The sequence below is a fragment of the Silene latifolia genome, chromosome 11 (assembly GCF_048544455.1).
Source record: "Silene latifolia isolate original U9 population chromosome 11, ASM4854445v1, whole genome shotgun sequence".
In the NCBI taxonomy this organism is placed as follows: domain Eukaryota; kingdom Viridiplantae; phylum Streptophyta; class Magnoliopsida; order Caryophyllales; family Caryophyllaceae; genus Silene; species Silene latifolia.
This window is the reverse complement of record NC_133536.1, coordinates 22334827-22343186: the sequence shown is the minus strand read 5'-3', so window position 1 is coordinate 22343186 and position 8360 is coordinate 22334827. Positions and strand designations below refer to the sequence as shown.

Here is an 8360-nt window from a genome sequence, read left to right as displayed (position 1 = left end):
GCCCTCCTCACTCACGCTCAATTACCCACGAAATATTGACCTTACGCCTTCACCACTGCCTCTTATCTTATCAACAGACTACCCACTCCCACCCTCCAAAACGATTCCCCATATCACAAACTCTTCCATCAACATCCCAATTATGCTAAACTACATGCCTTTGGTTGCCTCTGTTTTCCCTGGCTTCGTCCGTACACACACAACAAACTCGACCCTCGATCTGCTCCCTGCATATTTCTAGGATATTCAAATACCCAATCTGCATTCTATTGTCTTGAACCGTGCACATCTCGTGTGTATACCTCACGCCATGTTCGCTTTGTCGAGACTGAATTCCCGTATCACCAACTACTTGGCACAACTCCCACAGCCATCCCGTCTCCTTCCCAATGGACCACATTCGAACTCCCAATCCTCACCCCAACCTCCCCTATTCCAATAAACCCCTCCCCTGTTCCTCCTGATGACCCAAACCCAACCATACCCGAACCTCCTACAACCCCATCCTCCCCTCCCACCACCTCCCCTGCCACTCCAGACCCCGCTGCCTCTTCCTCCCCACCTCCCCCACCTCCCCCACCTCCTCCTCCTCGACATGCCACTCGCCTTTCCCACAACATAATTAAACCTAACCCTAGCTACTTCTCTCCACCAAGGAAATCCGCCCATACTGCCTCTCTCCAAACACCCTACATTACACCAACCACAATAAAACAAGCCCTTGTTGACCCGCGCTGGCGTGATGCAATGCTAGCCGAATACGATGCTCTCACCCGCAATTCCACCTGGACACTCGTCCCTTCTAATCCCAACCGTAATGTCATAGGCTGCAAATGGATATTCCGAATTAAATATAATCCGGATGGTTCGGTCAAGCAATATAAGGCTCGCTTAGTTGCAAAGGGTTTTAATCAGCGTCCTGGTATTGATTACTCCGAGACATTTAGTCCCGTTATTAAACCTACAACAGTTCGTCTAATGCTTGGTCTTGCCGTGTCTAATGGTTGGCCTCTCCGACAACTCGATGTGAACAACGCTTTTTTACAAGGTCACCTTACCGATGATGTCTACATGATCCGGCCCTACTGGATTCGTGGACACGAATAATCCGTCCCATATTTGTAAATTAACGAAGGCGATATACGGTCTCAAGCAAGCACCAAGGGCGTGGTTCACTGAGCTACGCACCTACCTCACGTCTTATGGGTTTGTTAACTCCATTTCCGACTCTTCTCTATTTATTTTTACTCAAGCTAATACTCGATTATACGTTTTGGTTTATGTGGATGATATAATAGTCACCGGCACATCCGCCATCGCTATTGATACGTTTGTTACTGCTATTTCTCAACGGTTCTCACTCAAGGATTTGGGTCCTTTGTCCTACTTTCTTGGTGTTGAGGTAACTCCGACGCAACGAGGTTTGCACCTTAATCAATCAAAATATATTTCTGATATTCTCATTAAATATAACATGGAAGATTGTCGTCCTGTCACTACCCCGATGTCCACGGAGACCTTGCTTCTTCGTCATCCGGAACTCCCCATTCAAGATGAATCGCAATACCGTGCCTTGGTGGGCAGTCTTCAATATTTGTCCCTCACCAGGCCTGACATCTCATTTACGGTTAATAAGCTTGCACAATTCCTTACGCATCCGACTGAGTCCCATTGGACTGCACTGAAACGATTACTTCGGTACCTCAAGGGTACTCTTCATCATGGCATTCGCTTAAATCGCTCCTCTCCGTCTGTTCTTCACGCCTACTGTGATGCGGACTTGGGGGGCGACATGAATGACTATGTATCTACAGGTGGTTACATTGTATTTCTTGGTTCAAATCCGGTTTCCTGGTCTGCTCGCAAGCAACGAGCTGTCTCTCGATCCACAATCGAAAATTTGAATTTAAAGCCGTCTCTCGACACTACAAATTTGAAATACTTTGGCTGCGTGCTCTGTTATCCGAATTGGGTGTGTCTCTTCCGCACACACCAACCATTTATTGTGACAATTTGGGTGCCTCGCATTACTCGGCTAACCCAATTTTTCACTCCCGTATGAAGCATCTCGCACTATCATTTCATTTTGTTCGCGAGCAAGTTCAACAAGGTACCCTTCGTGTGCAACATATCAATGGCTCCGATCAAATTGCTGATGTTCTCACCAAGCCTTTGGCTCGTGCCCGTTTTCTCACATTGGTCTCCAAGACAGGTCTCACTCTTAGACCGACTGTCTTGCGGGAGCGTGTTAAAGATATTCCCGTACCAATTTCCATATCTCGTAAATAATGTATTTAGGAAATTGTTAGCTACCTTTCCTTAGCTTGTGATACGTTTCTTGCACATAAGGTTTAGCTTAGATTTAACCTAGATTGTATATTCCATAACCCGGCACATTGTAATTGTATATATACTCGTTGATTCAATAAAAGTATATACACATTCAAAGCATAAATCTTACATGCACTGCTCGTGGCTGTAAGTCCTTAAAAGCTGAAATCCTTGTTTTGTTAGTATTTGTGAACCTGTTTACTTATCCACTCAAGCTAAACTATCGGACAATCGTCTAAGCACTGTTAAGCTTGAATTTTACTTTTTGCTTGGAAAATTCTGGTGGTGGGACGATCTGAATGTTTTTGACTGTCCAAATTTTCCTGCCATGCTCTTTGATTTAAAAAAGGATAAGACTCGGTATCTGTAATCTGTTTTTAAGAGACGCTTTGGTACACTATAACTTCAGCTATTACACTTCCTGAGTCAGTGTATTTGTTACCTATGTATTGCTCGGAGGAAATTAAATGTTTCCGATCACAACACTTACAGATGTACATAATCAATTATCGTAGCAGTTGGGGCACGCCTTGAGTTTAGAAACATTAAAGCTAACAGTTGGATACGCATTGGAATATCTACATGCCTTTTATAAGCCGATGCAATTCTGGACCCATGTTCATTACAGGTCATTTAGAAACGATTTCTGTGTAACGTTTCTGTCCAAATTTTAGGTACTGCGTAATGTTTGTTGTTGTCGTCTTGATGGGTTTGATATTTCATGTAAATTTTACATTCCCAATTGCCTGACGGAGTTAATGCATATACTGTGCTCCCCACTCATACTCTCTCTTCCACCTGCTCTGGTATCCCCTTACCCTTCATACCCTTCCTAGTTCCTAGACATTCATGAAGATAGATGCCCTTACATATACTGTGCTTTCTAACTTTAATTTCTTTCTGATTACTATCATATAGTGTGCGCCCCACGCATACTTTGCCACTGCAGAAAGTGTCTGTGATATGCTTCTTATCAACGGAATGCTACTTATGATCACTACGATTGCACGAGTGCCAAGCAAGCATTCTATCTACCTATGGAATTTCTACAGGTTCTTCTTGTCCCTTGGGTTTATCGTTTGTTCTTTTTAATTCGATCAAGTTTTATCGTACTATAGATTATGATAATCTGAATATAGATCAAGTATTGAGTACAATAATTATGAAAATTATTGATCAGTGTTGGAAAAAGGGGGCACACAAAGTTGTGTTTTTTTTTTTTGGGATATCCTACATGATACCCTTCAATTTTTCGACTTTCTACATGGTACCCCTACACTTTTTAAAACATACATGGTACCCCTAATTTTTGTCATTATCACTAAGTGTACCCCTAAACTTTATTTTCCGTCAATTAAACTTAGTTTTAGGCGTTAAATGATTAATTAGACGCGTAACCAAGTTTGTCTTTTATCATTCTCATGACATAAGGACTATATTAGGCTCAATATCCATCTTTAGACGTGATAATTTGGTAGGGAATCAATAAATTTTCCGTCAAATTTTTTTTAGCCCATATATATCAATAAATATTAGGATCGAGATGGATATTGAGCATAATATAGTCTCTATGTATTGGGATAATAAATGACATGCTTGGTTACGCATCCAAGTCATCACTTAACGCCTAAAACTAAGTTTAATTGACGAATAATAAAGTTTAGGGGTACACTTAGTGACAATGACAACAATTAGGGGTACCATGTATGTTTTAAAAAGTATAGGGGTACCATGTAGAAAGTTGAAAAATTAAGGGGTACCACGTAGAATATCGTTTTTTTTTAGCAATTTTGTTGTTATATTTAGGTTTGTGGTTAGGGTAAGATTATTGGTGGTCTTGAGACAAGATTTTGGTGAGTCTTAAGACAAAACTCTCTCAATCTTAACAATAATCTACTGAGTCTTGAGAAAGTCTTAACTCGGGTTTTGGAAATCCAAGACTCAAGACTTTTGAGCAAGTCTTGACTCCACCTTTTTTACTTTATTTTTATTTTTAAAGCCTATATTTTCTCTTAATTACTATCTTACTAGTTTAGATCCCGCGCAATAAATGCGCGGTATTTGTAGAGTTTTTATTTTTAGAAAAAAAAAATTAATTAAAAACTGATAAAAAATTTGAGTAATGTCATGAATTGTATATATATTTATAAACAAAATTAATGAAATTGTTTATAGTTTTTTTATTAAGCATATTATTTAGTTACGATTTAGCATACAAAGAATGAACTTTTTACCATAAAAATCTTAGGGACAAATTTTAAAGAACAAATTACATCAAAATAAGAAAGTAAATAAAAGATATAATCAAAATAGGAAATGTAGTTTAGGCGGGAAAATTTGTAACTTTGCCTATTCTTTTAGTAAATAGGGGATGTTCTATAAATAAATGTGCTTAAATATTTTTTCTCAACCATGTCTCTCATGTTTAAAGTTCACTCAAAATAATTTCATTACAAAAATCAACTTTTTTATTTTTGGGTATGGATCCTAATCAAAATTTTGATCTAAATTCTATTATGAATTTACTGCAAAATCCACAACTTCAACATATTTGTTTAGCGTGACACTTCTTCTCAAAACCCAAGCTCTATTAATCTTGACACTCCAAGTACACAACAATCCCCAAGTACAAAATACTTGTTTAGCGTGTTATATTATGTTTATGCATTTTGATAAATAATGTTTAACTAACCTTTTTAGTGTGTTATATAATTAAGTTTATGCATTTTGATTAATAATGTTTAACTACAAACTAGAACTAATTAATAAATTTATATAAAGAAAAGTGAAATGAAATGAAAAATTAGGGTTTGAGGTAAGTGTGACTGATAATGTATAAAATTTGAGGTAAGTCTGAGGTGAGTCTGAACAATAGAATAATACTAATAAAAGTGAGTGAAAAGCTAATGTGACAGAGTCTTAAGACTTTGGTGAGTTGACTGATAATCTCACCCTTATATAGGGTTATTGTTTTGTGTTGTTTAGCCTGGCGGCTTGGATGTTGGTGGTCTGATGGTCCTGGGTAGATGTAAAAAATGTATTGCGAAAATAAACCCTCTTAATTTATTTAGTAGCAGATTAATAGTAGCTCAATTGAAATGGTAATTGGTGCTAATTGTTTTGGGTGAATAATTAATTAGGTAAATAGTTGGAATGGATAAGCATTGGTGCAGCAGCTGTTACATTATGCGGGAAGTTCGTACCACGAAGTTGGGCTATATCTGCTGTATCCCTTGTGGGAAACTTCTGGCCGAAAAAAATTGCAGGGATACGGAGAATGCGAATAAAGATAACTCTGGTAGTACTGACACCATATCAAGAAATGCCAGCATCAAGAAGCCAAAATCAGACGAAATTTCAGCACTTGGGGAGGCCTTTCTAAGACTTGGAGCGGATGATCACTAATAACAAGGACTAGGATTCTAGCAAGTTGGTGATCATAATGATTTAGTAGTACTAGTACTAGTAGTAATTTCCCGACTTTCTTTCTTATCTCATTACGTCTGGATCACTATGTAATAAGAATCATTATTATCTATGAAGTTTCCTACTTTCAAATTATCAACGGAATGCTAGATATGATCATTACGAATTCACGAGAAAACAAATGCCAAGCAAGCATATAATCTACCTATGGAATTTCTACAGGTTTTTCGCGTTCCTTGGTTTATCTATTGACCTATTGAATGTTTGATACTCCCTCCCATCCAGACCAAAGTTTACATGGACTTTTTGGCACTATTCATGACTGTAGAGAATATTTTGTATAATTTGTAATATATAAGAGAAAATATGGTCATGTGAGATCTTGTTGGATTTATCGTAATGAATGCTACTCCCTCCGTCTCGGTCATTTCTTATCAATTCATTTCGGCACAAAGACCAAGGAAATGAGAAAAGGTAAAGAAAAATAATACTCCCTCACATTCATCATAATCTTCCCATTTTGTTTTGGCACAATACTTTAGGAAAAGTATTAAAATAGGAGTAAAAGAGTTGTGTGGGGTTAGTGATAGGAGAGAGGGATGAATTATTAGTAGTTAAATAAAGAATTGTGGGGCCAAAACATAAAGGAAAGTAATAAAATAGGAGTAAAAGAGTTGTGTGGGGTTTGGTGATAGGAGAGAGGAATGAATAAAATAAGAGTAAAACTTTCTAAAAATAGAAAGGGGAACATTAGTTGAATAATCCGTTTTGGGAAAGAGAGAACATTATAGTGACTGGGAGGGAGTAATAAACTAAGGTGTTCTCTCACAACTACAATTGCTCACATCACACACCCACTTGTCCACTTGTGTAAAACTTACCAAAAGTGGAAATAGATGACAAATGAGTGATACACCTAAAAATGGAAATAGATAACAATTGACCGGGACGGAGGGAGTATAAGAATATCAATTTTTTATAATTTTTAATAATGTGTAACTAAAGATATTCACGTTGCAAAACGCGCCTCGACAAGTGTGATAAAGTCAATGTAATCTTTGGTGTAGATGAGAGGGAGTACTACATTACTACATTACAATGGAAGAATACAAATATTTATCATGCTCCACATATCTTTTCACTAAATAGCAGCACAGGGCTATGGCTTAGGCACATGTATGGGTTATTCAAGCAATTGATTACCAAAGATGGTCAAGAGGAAGTTGCTGAAAACTGGTTTGTGGTACGAGTTTCACCGGCCTTCCATTTTTGATATCATTCAATACTCCCTTTGTCCAATCATTTCTTTGCCTTTTTTTATCACAATGAATAAAAAAAAGTAAACAAATGATTGGGGCGGGGAGTATCTTCCATTTTCGTTTGCTTCCGTTAGAGACTTGGAGTCGTTGACGATAATTCATAGGAATAATCTCTCTGTCTATTTCTCTCTATGATAATCAGTTTTCATATTCATGGTTCCTGCCATATGGGTTATCCCGAGGAAATTGTGCAAGACGATGTCCAAAAGTCATTACCAGGCTCGTTGGAAGGAAATATTGGATAGGTAGCGACGACATAAAAGCAATCGATGTTCATATTCCATGATAAGAAGCCAAAGCCAAAACCACCATTAATCTTCGACAATGCTCAGCTCTACGAAGGTCTTTAGGAGAAAATCGATGTACAGAATGACACGCATCAAATACTCTGTATCTGGAGGTCAGTGGAATACTGTTGGATGTCTGGACCTTAAGTTGGGATTTGGGAAGAAGCTTGAGTAAGTCGGCTTTCAGACATCCTAATTTGGGCATGGGATTCATAATGCATAACTTGTCCTTTTTCAGCCTCGGCTCAATATTTCTTTACTGAAACTTCATCTCGACAAATATTAATTTCACAATTTTTCTTTCATCTGTTTACCTTATGTCGAGAACCGTTGTGTACATCAATGTGTTGAGATCATAAAATTAATTGACGATTTTTTAGTTTGTTATACCATGTTGCTCTGGCTGATCATCATTTAATTTACTCTTTATTTACTTTCTCAATATTACCCTATTATTTTTGGACACTTTCTCAATATTTTGTTTTACCAGTTAAGAAACACCATAATAGCTGAATATGGTACTGAAGATCTCGACTTGTTGCAAGAAAACATACATAAGACGAGACAAGTGCATGGACAATGTAGAGTTGCATTACACTATTTTAGAACTGCTGGTGAAACCTCAAAATGGTTCCATTGCAAAGATAATCTGTTGAAGGGAAAGGGGATCTTCAAAAGGAAAAAAAAAGACGAAAAGGAAGACATTATGGAGACAACCAATGTATTAGAACCATGTGTCAAACACGAGCCAAGTTTTAATCCGGATCCAAAGCATTCTAAAGTTTAAATCAAACTCCAACGCATCTGTGCTTACTCAAGTTCACTTCGACTTTTTTCATGTCAAGTGTCGCCTATAATGACGATCTATGATTTAAGAGTATACACAATGCAAACAGTTATAACAAAAATAGTAGTTACAACATGATGTTTGTTTAAAGTTTGCAAACTTAAAACGGCTTGATAATTACCTTGAATAACTAGCAATCATCATCAGCCT

At 37.6% G+C, this 8360-nt stretch overlaps 1 long non-coding RNA gene across 1 annotated transcript; it reads left to right on the top strand.

The window, feature by feature from the left end:
• The first annotated feature begins 6849 nt into the window (after positions 1–6849).
• Positions 6850–7779, top strand: LOC141611373 (uncharacterized). The gene is made up of 2 exons (XR_012528606.1): positions 6850–7000; positions 7219–7779. It is a non-coding gene; the product is annotated as an uncharacterized LOC141611373 (long non-coding RNA).
• Positions 7780–8360: the final 581 nt, after the last annotated feature.